Raw genomic sequence first — 13,030 nt, 5'->3', positions numbered from 1 at the left:
TGGAAGGAGGACCGGCAGGGGGGAGGCGCCGCCCCGCCCGCCCGCCAGTCTCCCTATCCAGGGCCCCGTGCTGGAGGCCCCCGTCGCGCCCTAGCTGAGGGGGCGCCCCAGATCCCTGCCCAGCCCCAGCGCCCTGTACAGCCCCAGGATTCCTGTCTCAGAGCCCGGGAGCGCCCCAGATTGACCAACTCAGCAAGTCGTATCCCGTGTTCCCGTGTTTAAAACATTTTGCTAGTTTGTTCTTCGTGGGACTTTGGAAAATTCATTTTTATTTTTTTTAATATTGTATTAAAATATTGTTTATCGTGGTTACTCGGCTTTTTGGTACTCCCTTAAATGTTACGTTCACCTCCCCCTCGTCATAGTCTGGCCAGTGAGTATGGGCCTCGACGCCCCAGAGCGTCCTACCCCGGAGTGCGCCCCCGCCCAGAGCCAGGCCCCTAGGGACAGCCACGTGCACGAGCGTGCTGCGTGCGCTCAAGTATTCGGTAGCCTGGGCCCCTCCGCACAATGCGTGGTTCAAGGTGGAGAAATGACCCTTAGGAGAAAGTGTAGAAACTCGCAAAAAAAAAAAAAAAAAAGTGCAAACCAGGGGCTGGAGATGTTGGGTAGGACACAGGTAGACACACCCAATTTTCAATATGCAGCCCCAGAGTCCATGTGTGTTTGAGTGTCAGTCACATGACTGTGGCCACCCCGCCTTGCTGAAGAGGGGCCTTAAGCTCAGAAAAGCCAGAACCTAGTGAGAATCTGGTCCCTCCACTTAAGACTTCCTGTGCAGCCTTGAATGAGTAATTTTTCTTTCTCTCGATGGGCCTCATCTGTATGATGCATGTAAGGACACCTTCAGGTCAGATTTGGTGAGTTGTAAGGGCTTCCCGGGTGGCTCAGTGGTAAAGAATTTGCCCACCAATGCAGGAGACTCAGGTTAGATTCCTGGGTCAGGAAGATACCCTGGAGGAGGAAATGGCAACCCACTCCAGTATTCTTACCTGGAAAATCCCATGGATAGAGGCAGGCTACAGTCCATGGAGTCGAAAAGAGTTTGACATGACTGAGCTCGTATGCGTACACACACACACACACACACACACACACACACACACACACACACGACCGAGCACGCATACACATGCACACACACACAGTCTCAGAGGGGAAATAAAGCATGACAAAGCACCCAGAACAACTGTTGGCTGAGGGCGTTCATTCTTTCTTTCATCTATTAACCAAAATTAGTTTGCCAGTAGATGGGCCCACTGTTCTTCTAACTCAAATCTATTCCTGCCTCCCTGTCCCTCTAGTGTCTGGCTCCACTTGTCTGTTCCAATGAGCCTTCCCTGACCACCCTTTGCAAACACTCCCTGTCCCCTCTGCCGTTTGTTCCTGTTCGGGACAGCACACTGGTGTCTCTACTTGAAATTCTGACTTACTGTATGTATTCACCCCTCCCCAGGAAGGCAGAAATCTTGTCCATCATGTTCAGTATTTTACACCCAATGACTGACATATCCATTGCTTAATAAATATTTGTTGAGTGGAAAAATCAACATGCAGTAAGCAGTGGGGATTTGCAGGGAGCCAAATAAATACCATTCATTTCCTTGTAGACCTCACAACCCAGTGTGGGGAGAAAGCCATTAAGTTACACATCAGATGTTTTATAAGGTGAGGTGGGGAGAGGCAGAAAGATTCTCCAAAGAGGTGATTTTGAACTGAAATCTGAGGAGGCAGAGCCAGCGCAGGGAAGCATCAAGAAAGTGTTCCAGGTGGAGGGAATGGCATGTGCAAAGGCCCAGAGGACAGGCTAGTGTTCTCACAAGTGGGCCAGGCACTGTAGCTGGAGCAAAGAAAAGAGGGAGGCTGGGCTGGTAGGCGAGACTAGAAGGGATGGATATACCATGGACAGGTTGTCTTCAACACACCCTTTGTCCTAAAAGCAACAGGGATGCATTAAAGGGTTTATACCAAAAGGTTGGGCTTCCCTGGTGGCTCAGACAATAAAGAATCTGCCTGCAATGCAGGAGACCCAGGTTGGACCCTGTGTCTGGAAGATCCCCTGGAGAAGGGAATGGCTACCCACTCCAGTATTCTTGCCTGGAAAATCCCATGGACAGAGGAGCCTGGCATGCTACAGTCCATGGGATCGCAAAGAGTCAGACACAACTGAGCGACTGAACTGAACTGACTGAAAAGCCACCAACAATTTCAGGCAGGTGCCATTTGCTAAAATTCCAAGGGACATATTGCCCTCTGGAAATCCTTCAGGATGCAAGACCTCCACATAAAGTTGGGTATAAAGTCAGAAGAATCATTGTAGTTGTGACTTACTGGGAGAAAATGAAGACACCTCCACTTCCAGAAAAAAAACAACAACTCATTATTTCTTCTGTAAGCTACCTCCCCCACGCCCCCCCCCAAAAAAATACCAGGATATAAAAAATGAAAGTCAACCTCTGCCCTTTCTTAAAAGCACTGGAGTGGGAGTAGAAAATCACCATTTGCTAATCTCCAAAATAATTGATTCTGGCAAGAGCCATCAATGAACGTTAAAAGTGATGGTTGGAAACTGGAAAAGTAATGGGGTATTTCCATGGTCTGCAAGTATCTCTTTGCAGCATGTTTGTCCAAAAAAAGAAAAATGGTAGCTTCGTGGAAGAAAAACCTGTCTTAACAAAATGATCAAAGTTACTCCTGGATTTTCTTTTGTAATAAAATAGATTATTGGGACAGTTGGGGAAGATTGAAATGAATCTATCAGTTCCACAGTGATACTGTATCAATATTAATTTTGATCCTTTTACTGAAGTGATGTAGCAGAATGTCCTTGGCTTTAGGTAATAAACATCAAGTGAAGTATGTAGGGGTTAAGGAACATAATATCTGCAACTTAATCTGAAATGGTTCAGAAAAAAAAAAAAAAGAGAGAGACAGAGAAAGAACAAAGCAGGTGTGATTTTTAAAAGTGTGATGAAATTGGTGAATCTGATAAAGTGTGTATGTAAGGGTTAATTGCACTATTTGTGCAACTTTTCTGGACGTCTGTGCAGGTGTGTACTCAGTCGATCAGTCGTATCTGACTCTTTGTGACCTCATGGACTGTAGCCCACCAGGCTCCTCTGTCCATTGGATTTTCCAGGCAAGAATACTAGAGTGGGTTGCCATTCCCTCCTCCAGAGGATCTTCCCAACCCAGGGATCCAACCCACGTCTCCTAAGTCCCCTGCATTGGCAGGCAGATTCTTTACCGCTGAGGAAGTCTGCTGCTGCTGCTGCTGCTGCTGCTGCTAAGTCGCTTCAGTGGTGTCCAACTCTGTGCGACCCCATAGGAAGTCTGACATCATGTCAAAATTATTAATAAAAGCTTTAATAGTTTTGAAAAACCACTTGGGACTTTCGTTTGGCTTTGTTTTTCTTAGATTGGCTTTGGTCTGACATTTAAACACATACCATACTTGAAGACATGATGGAAAGAGAGACATCGTTTCACGGTTCATGAGTATAAACACCAAATACTGTACTTGTGTTATGCATCGAGGAGGGCTTGGAGAGAAACCACCACCACCTTGCTGGGGTCTTCCTTTAGCGAGTCCCTTTGGGACAATCTCCCTCAATCTTGCGTTATGTTATGTTAAAGTTTTCCGTTATGTTAAAGCAGGAAGCCCAGTGTAAATCCTGACTCCTGTGTTGTCATGGAAACCTGCTTTAATAGAGTACATTTAGGAGTAGAGGGGGAAACTACAGATGGATCTGCCTTGCGGGTGACAGTGCAAAAACCCAGCAGTGAGAATTTACTAACAGAACCAGGAGGAAGCTTGCGTGAACATGACACCCACACCAGGATCAAGTGGAACTTGGGCCAGGAGGGCAACGATGGTTCAACACTAGGAAGTCTAGTCATCCAGATCACCGTCTTCATAGATTTAGGTTACATGAGCATCTCTATGCTACTGAAAATGTCTTTTATGGAACTTCCCTGGTGGTTCAGTAGCTAAGACTCCACGGTCCCAAGGTAGAGAGCCCAGGTTCAATCCCTGTTCAGGGAACCAGATGCCACAAGACACAAGTAAAGATTCTGCTGCAACAAAGATCAAAGATCCAAAGTGCTGCAATGAAGCCCTGGTGCAGCCAAACAAATAAATACGTACTTGTAGATGTATTTGATGAATTCCATAGCCGCTCAAAAAAGGAAGCATAAGACTGCAATATGGAAATTTTGTTTTATAATTGCAAAGTAGGGAACATCTCTTCAAGCAAGACGCAAACCTAAAATCTAAAAATAACAAATCTGGCTATGTAAACATTGAGTTATATGAATAGTGAAATAAAGTCCTGCATAAAACCGAACGTCAGATTTTTAAAAGTGAGAAAAACATATGCAACTTAAGTGACAGATAAAGGGCATGCATTATGGCATGTTACATAATGTGTAATACATAATACTTTCAGTGAGGGAAAAAAGTCCAAACTTTTATTTGCCAAAATAAAAATGGCAAAGGACATGAATAGACACAAAGACAGACCCCTGAAAAGAAAAGAAAAAAAAGATGGAACACAAAAAATATTGAAATATGTAAAAGGATGTTCAGCTTTCTTCATAGTTAGAGATATGCCGATGTCATTTTCAACTGCATTTGCCAATAGTCAGGAAAACGGTAACACAATGTGAAGATTTGTGAGAATGCACACACATAAACATGGTATAAACACTGGTTGTCCAGTGGCTAAGACTCCATTCCTCCAATGCAGAAAGCCCAAGTTCGATCCCTGGTCAGGGAACTCAATCCCACATGCTGCAACTAGATTCTTATGCCTCAACTAAAACCTGATGCAATCAAATAAATATTTTTTAATGACATTTTAAGTGTTTTTTTTTAAACCCACTGGTATAAATGAGTTCAGCCTATGAGGGGGGTAGATTTGGCAATGACTTTCAGCATATAAATTGCATTGATGCTTTTTCCCACTGGTCTCACTTCTAGGAAATTAGACACTGCACAAATATTCTCCACGGGTGTAAAAAGAAGTGTTCTCAAAGACAGTCATTGCAACAAAGCCTGAAAGCAACCTAACTAACTTTTCCCCCAAGAAACGGGGAGACTTTTACATTCTCCTCAAAATGCCTCATCACTTCAAATATTTCAAAATTTCCTTGTCCTTTGTCTTTTCTTTCTTCTCTGATTCCACTCACATATGATTTACACTGACAAGTTATAGTAACTTCCAGTATCCTCCAACTTTTTCCTGGGTTTTATTTTTCCTTTGAGACTGTAAAGGCAGGGTGTGAAATTGATATAAAAACAGATATCTTATACTTACACAGCTTGATGTCTGCCCATCCTGTTCTGATGGGGTGTTATTTCAACACTTCCACAAAGCACTGTTATTCGTAAAATCTCCATGTCTGACCCTTAGTCAAATACACTCGGCTATTGTTTTTGTTTTATATCTATCATGGTAAAATATATATAATACAGAATTCACCACTGAAACCATCTTAAAGCGTACAATTCAGTGACATTCAGTATGATGTTGTGCAACTTTTACTATTATCTTGTTCCAAATTTTTTTTCATCTTCCCAGACGGAAACACCATACCCATTAAGCAACCACTCTTCGTTCTCCCTCCCCTCAGCCCCTGGCAACTGCTAATCTACTTTCTGCCTCCATGGATTTGTCTATTCTGCACATTTCCTATAAATAGGATTATATATTATGTGACTTTGTGACTTTCACTACTTACCATAATGTTTTCAAGGCTCATCCATATTGTAGCATGGATTAGCTGTTCAGTCACTAAGTCGGGTCCTACCCTTTGCAACCCCATGGACTACAGGCACGAGGCTTCCCTGTGCTTCACTATCTCCCGGAATTTGCTCAAATTCATGCCTGTTGAGTCGGCAATGCTATCTAAACATCTCATCCTCTGTCACCCCCTTCTCCTTTTGCCCTCAATCTTTCCGAGCATCAGGGTCTTTTCCGATGAGTTGGCGCTTCACATCAGGTGGCCAAGGTATTGGAGCTTTAGCTTCATCATCAGTCCTTCCAATGGATATTCAGGGTTGATTTCCTTTAGGATTGACTGGTTTGATCTCACAGTCCAAAGGATTAGTTCTTCATTTTTTTATGGCTGAATGACATTGCATTATCAATAGATGTGGATATGGATTTTGAATCATCAGGCCCTTCCATATTCCCATTTTGCACCCACACTTGAATCCACATTTTCCAAAATCTATAGCATGACTGAACTGCAACCCATGGGAATTTTTAATATTTATTTATTTATTTATTTGGCTGTGCTGGGTCTTAGTTGTGGCAAGCAAACTCTTAGTTTCACGTGGGCTCTAGTTTTGTGACCAGGGATTGAACCAGAGCCCCTCCATTGGGAATGCAGAATCTTAGCCACTGGACCACCAGGAAGTCCCAGCTCCTGGGAATTTTTGAGTAATGGGTTTCTCCTGGTTTCTGATGCATTGTCCAAATTGAGGCTTCATCTTAACCAGCTTCAGAGAATTTAGATTGTGGCTGAACTTAACAAATAAAATGCTAAAGAGATGGAAAAGCTGCCAAGACAAACTGTTTGTTCATCCTGAACAAGACAAAAAATATTAAGAGAGTACCACCAACGAATATGAACGTCTTACCACTGTGATGTTCGCGTCTCTCACCTCCTTCCTTCCTCCCAGTGTAGTTTTCAAGAAAGATGAAAGACTCGAGGAAACGCATATAAAATATTTTTATTTCTCAGAAACGTTTCCTTTCACTGTTGCAAGGTCCAGGACTCTTTCCTATTGGCTGAGAGTAACAGTTACCTGAATCTAGGTGGAAAAAATTATATAAAAATTATAATTTAAAGAAAACCGTTTTCCAGACTCACAGACATAGAAAATAGATAAGTAGTTGCCAAGGAGGATGGATGGAGTAGGAGTTTGGGATTAGCAACTGCAAACTATTACATATAGGATGGATAAATAGCTAGGTGCTACTGTATAGCACAGGGAGCTATATTCAATATCCTATGATAAACCATAATGGAAAAGAACATGAAAAAAGGATGTGTATGTACATATATGCACGTGTGTGTGTATTTCTGCTGTATAGCACAGGGATTCAGATATATGTATATATATCACATGCCACATGGCACGGCCAAAAAAAGGCGGGGCTTATTTCTGGATAAGAAAATAAGGTTAGTCTAAGGACTATCCCTCCCCCTCCAAAAAAAAAAAAAAGAATTTCTAAATCCAATTTAAATAAAAATCTGTACCTAAAAGAATATAGGAAAATTATTCTGATATTCATCTAGAACGGGGTTTCTCAATCTCAGGATTTATGGACATTTAGGGCCAGATCATTCGTTGTTGCAAGGGCTGTATTATATGCATTATAGGATATTTAGCAGCATCCTTGGTCTCTGTGCCATTATATCACCTCATCTGTAACAATCAAAACTGTCTCCAGAGACAGCCAAGTGTTCTCTGGGGTGCAAAATACTGACTGAGAACCACTGGTCTAAAAGAACAATTAAATCAGCATCAGGGGACTTCCCTGGTGGTCCAGTGGTTGAGAATCCACCTTTCAATGCAGAGGTGGCAGGTTCCATCCCTGACCAGGGAATTCAGATTCGACATGCCCCGGGGCAATGAAGCCCACACGTCGTCCACTGCAGCTACTGAACCTGAGCACCAAAACTAGAGAGAAGCATGTGCATTGCAATGAAGACCCAGCTAAGGGGGAAAAAAAAAAAACTAGCAATGAGAAGAAAGATCTGGAAAAGCTCTTTTACTGAGTAATTAGGAAAGCAGTAACACTCTCACACATCAGAATATTAAAATATTATAAAGCTAAAAAGGAAATGAACTTGGGCAAACTCTGGGAGATAGTGAGGGACAGGGAGGCCTGGTGTGCTTACAGTCCACGGGGTCCCAAAGAGTCAGACACGACTTAGCGACTGAACAACAACAAAGTTAAAGTAAGTTTGAATAGACCCAAGTATAGCCAGTTTTATATCAGGAGTAATCTAGGAAGGTGCTCCCATTTTTAATCACTTTAAAGAATTTTCATTGGAGTATAGTTGATTTATAATCATTTATTTTTAAAGGTCACTCCCAGTCAGCTGAAAAGAGAAAAATCTTCAACATCGTCATTCAATAAAAGTGGCCAGGATAATTGTTTAGTAATCTGAGGAGGATAATCTATAGTCTTTAGAATGAATGGATTTAAAAACTTAAAAAGTGTTTTTAAGTTTAAATGTAATTTACTAAATGGAGAATTTTAAATTGTTCTATTCTTCTGGAACAAACTAGAAGAATGTAGAATTGGGTATGTATCCATCTTTCCAGAGACAGCCCTTGCTAAGCCTTTGCTAAGTCACCAAAAATATGACAATAACAAGTTCAGGATTTCACTCCACAAAAATGAAAAGATCGACATATTAAAAAAAAAAAAAGAAATGGCCAAAATGAAAACACAAGTAACAGAGAAAGAAAATATATTCAACAACCATGACACAAAAGAGGTTCATATCTGCCTTACAGAAAAGGTGTTTACAAATTGATAAAGGGGAAAGAAAGAGATCCTATTAGAGAATAAGCGAATGGTGTGAAGGGACTGTTCTCAGAAAATAAAACTGCCAAGAAGTCAAGGGTTCAGGTTTACTCTTAAGCAGAGAAACGGCGTGAGTAAAAACAACTTAGGCGGGTGCCATCAGTCACCCATGAAATTCCCCAGTTTAAAACTAGGACACAAGGGACCTTCTGGGGAGTCCAGACGGGGGACTGCTTCAATCCCTGGTTGGGGAACTAAGATCCCCCTTGCTGTTCTGAGCAGCCTCAAAAATAGAACAAAAGAAGACCCAGAGATTACTGTGTGTGTGTGCTCAATCGTGTCTGACTCTTTGTGACCCCGTGGACTGTAGCCCACAAGGCTCCTGTGTCCATGGGATTTCCCCAGGCAAGAATACTGGAGTGGGTTGCCATTCCCTCCTCCCGGGGATCTTCCCGACCCAGGGATTGAACCCAGTTCTCCTGCATGGCAGGCAGATTCTTTACCATCTGAGCTGTCAAATCATCAGATTGCACACTTAAAATGTGTACCATCTTATTCGTCCACCGCACCTCAATAAGCTGGAAAACAGATACTCTGCAGCTGGACAGTGGTGATGGCTGCATGATATTGAGAACGTTATTTAGTGCGCTGAACTGTACACTGTATGGCAGAAACCAACACAACATTGTTAATATTAAAAAACAAAAAAGAATTTTAAAAAACTTCCAAAAAATCAAGATGGTAAATTTCAAGCTATATATTTTTTTCTATTTTTTTTAAAAGAACAACAAAAAATATATAGCCCTGAGTGAAAGAAGTCAGTCTGAAATGCTACATATGATTCCAACTATGTGAACTTCATTTTGGAAAAGGCAAAGTTATGAAGATAGAAAAGAAGATCAGGGGTTGCCAGGAGTGGGCCTGGGAGAGAAGGAGGGAGGGATGAAGAGATGGAGCACGGGGGGCTTTCTAGGGCTGTGAAACTATTCTATATAATACTGGAATGAAGGATTATATAGAATATATATATAAAGAATATCTATACAAAGTATTATATAGAATATATGAAGTATCAAAAACAAAGAAGATGCGACACCAAGAGTAAACTCTTGGCCGAACGATCACCTTGACTTCAATGTTGGCTCATCAGTTGTAGCAAACAGAATCCACTTGTGCAAGATGCTAATGATAAGGGAAATTGAGGGAGAGGGGAAAGAAGGTGTCTGGAGACTATTTTTTGCTCCATTTTTCTATAAAGCTACTCTATGGAAACATTTTTTAGAATAAAAGTATTTAAACTTTTAAAATTTATTTAAAATGGAAACAGAAGAACACCTCTCTTGGACGCCCAGCTAGCATCAATGAGATGCAGTGAAAACAGCAGCTGGGATGGGGGGTGGGGGTAGGGGATTAAGAAGCCCTCTCCTGGAATCTTCCTACCCTGTGGGTGGGAATGTAAGCTGGTCTAGCTACTATGGAAAACAGCATGGAGATTCTTTAAAAAACTAAAAATAGAGCTACCATATCATCCAGCAATCCCATTCCTGGGCATATATCCAGAAAAAGACAAAAACTCTAATTAGAAAAGATACGTGCACCCCGGTGTTCATTGTTGTTGTTGTAATCCAGCTGCTCAGTCATGTCCGACTCTGCAACCCCACGGACTGCAGCATGCGAGGCTTCCCTGTCCTTCACTATCTTCCGGAGTTGCTCAAACTCATGTCCATGTGTCCAGTGTTCATAGAGGCACTATTGACAATAGCCAAGACACGGAAACAAACTAAATGTCCATCAACAGAGGAATGAATAAAGAAAACAGGATACCTATATATAAAATATCATTATTTTATAAAAATAAAATATGTAAATATCAGTGATAAAAAATAATAAAAGAATGAAAAAAGAACAAAATACTGCCATCTGCAGCAAAATGGATGGACCTAGAGATTACTCTACTAATTGAAGTAATTCAGAAAGAGAAAGACAAATATATGATATTGACCACGCTGCTGCTGCTGCTAAGTCGCTTCAGTCGTGTCCGACTCTGTGCAACCCCATAGACGGCAGCCCACCAGGCTCCCCCGTCCCTGGGTTTCTCCAGGCAAGAACACTGGAGTGGGTTGCCATTTCCTTCTCCAGTGCATGAAAGGGAAAAGTGAAAGTGAAGTCTCTGAGTCGTGTCCGACTCTTGGAATCTAAAAAGATTATACAAATGAACGTATATACAAAACAGAGACAGACTCAGACACTGAAAATAAATGTCTAGTTACCAAAAGGGGCATAAATTAGGAGCTGGGAATTAACATATACACACTACTATGGATAAAATAGATAACCAAAATGGACCTACTATATAGAACAGTATCTTATCATAAACTATAATAGAAAAGAATCTAAAAAGAATTTTAAAATCTTAAACCCTTTTCTGTTTCTGAATTGCTTCCATGAGGGGCACTGTGGGAACATCCCTTGACTCCCAGTAGCAAGGGTCTGGACTGACCCAGGCATCCAAGACCGCCACTCCTCTCTGGGCTTCCTTTCAGACACTTGAACTTAAGCTTTGCTGTATCTCCTCCATGTCTGAGCATGGAGACCACTCCTCCTCCCACCAATCATCTTACAAACATTTCCTGAGAATTTACTAGGTGCCAGGTGGACTGTATCTATTTCCTAGGGCTCCTGTAACAAACTGCCACAAACTCAGCAACTTAAAACAGCACAGTTCTGGAGCTAAGACATCCAAAATCGTCTCAATAAGCAAAAATCAAGATGTCAGCAGGCATAATGAAAAAGAATATTAAAAAGAATGTGTATAGTGTATAACTGAGTCACTTTGCTGTATGGCAGAAATTAACCCAACATTGTAAATCGACTATGCATGCGTGCTCAGTCACTCAATCGTGTCTGACTCTTCGAGACCCTATGGACAGTAGCCCACCAGACTCCTCTGTCCATGGGGTTCTCCAGGCAAGAACCACTGGAGTGGGTTGCCATGCCCTCCTCCAGGGGATCTTCCGCATATCTCCTGTGTCTCCTGCATTGTCAGGCAGATTCTTTACAACTGAGCCACTTGGGAAGCTATGTTTACATTTAAAAAATATTTTAAAGATGTTGGCAGAGTTGTATTCTTTCAAAAGTTCTAGAAAGTCCGTTTCTTTGTCTTTTCCAACTTTTGGAGGCCACCTGCATTCTTTGGTCCATAGATCATTCCTCCGTCTTGAAAGCCAGCAACACCGGGCCAAGTCCTTCTCATGTTGCCATCTCTGGTTCTCTCTCTCCCGCCTCTCTCTTCCATATTTAAGGACCCTGATGATTAATTACACTGGGCTCCGCCAGATAAGGCAGAATCATCTCCCCATCTCAAGGTCAGCTGATTAACAGCCTTCATTCCCCTTTGCCATTTAATCTAACATATTCATGGGCTGACTTAGGGAGTGGACATCCTTGGAGGGGCCATTATCCTGCCTACAACATGGTGGATGTGGCCTTAAATAAAAACAAATAAGATCTCTGCCCTTGTTTGTAGAGCTGATAGTCTAGAAGTAGAAAACAAGCCATAAACATGGAGAGGGGGAGGCAATAATAACGATGACAGAATAGCAATGAGAGCTGTGAACAAAATAAAAGTGAAATCTGATAAGAGATCATAAAAACACACAAGCTGCTGAGTTAAGGAAGAGCCCTATGGCATACCACCATCTTCGCAGGTGGCACAGTGCTGAAGAATCCGCCTGACATTGCAGGAGACGCAAGAGACACAGGTTTGATCCCTGGATCGGGAAGATCCCCTGGAGAAGGAAATGCCAACCCACTCCAGTATTCTTGCCTGGAGAATCCCTTGGACTGAGGAGCGTGGTGGGCTACAGTCCATGGGGTCGCAAAGAGTCAGACAAGACTGAGCAACTTCCCTTTCTTTCTTTCCAGTATTCTTACCTGGAGAATTCTGTGGACAGAGGAGACTGGTGGGTTATATAGTCTATGGGGTTGCAAAGAGTCGGACACAACTGAACGTGCAACATACACACACACACACACACACACGCACACACACATGCCAACTCCTAGTTGCAATGAGCAGGATCTAGTTCCCTGATCAAGGATCAAATCAGGCCCCCTGCATTGGGAGGGTGGAGTCTTAGCCACTGGATCACCAGGGAAGTCCTCAAACTTGCAACTTATTTATAGTAGATAAATAAATCTAGAGATTCAATACACAGCATAATCATGAGTCAACGATACTGTCTTATAAACTTCAGAGTCTTTAAGAGACCAGATCTTAAGTGGTCCCACCACACACACACACACACACACACACGTTATAATTATGTAATGAGATAAGGGTGTTAGCTAAGGCTATGGTGGTGTTAGTGTTGCAATATATAAATGTATCAGATCAGCAGAGTACATCTTAAACTTACACAACTGTGTTTCATTTAAAGAGACTATTTAAGGGAATGTATTATCTCATAGAACAAGAAGTT

The sequence above is a fragment of the Bison bison genome, unplaced genomic scaffold (assembly GCF_000754665.1).
Source record: "Bison bison bison isolate TAMUID 2011002044 unplaced genomic scaffold, Bison_UMD1.0 scf7180017864492, whole genome shotgun sequence".
Lineage (NCBI taxonomy): Eukaryota > Metazoa > Chordata > Mammalia > Artiodactyla > Bovidae > Bison > Bison bison.
The sequence above is the reverse complement of the archived record's forward strand: the minus strand, read 5'-3'. Positions refer to the sequence as shown.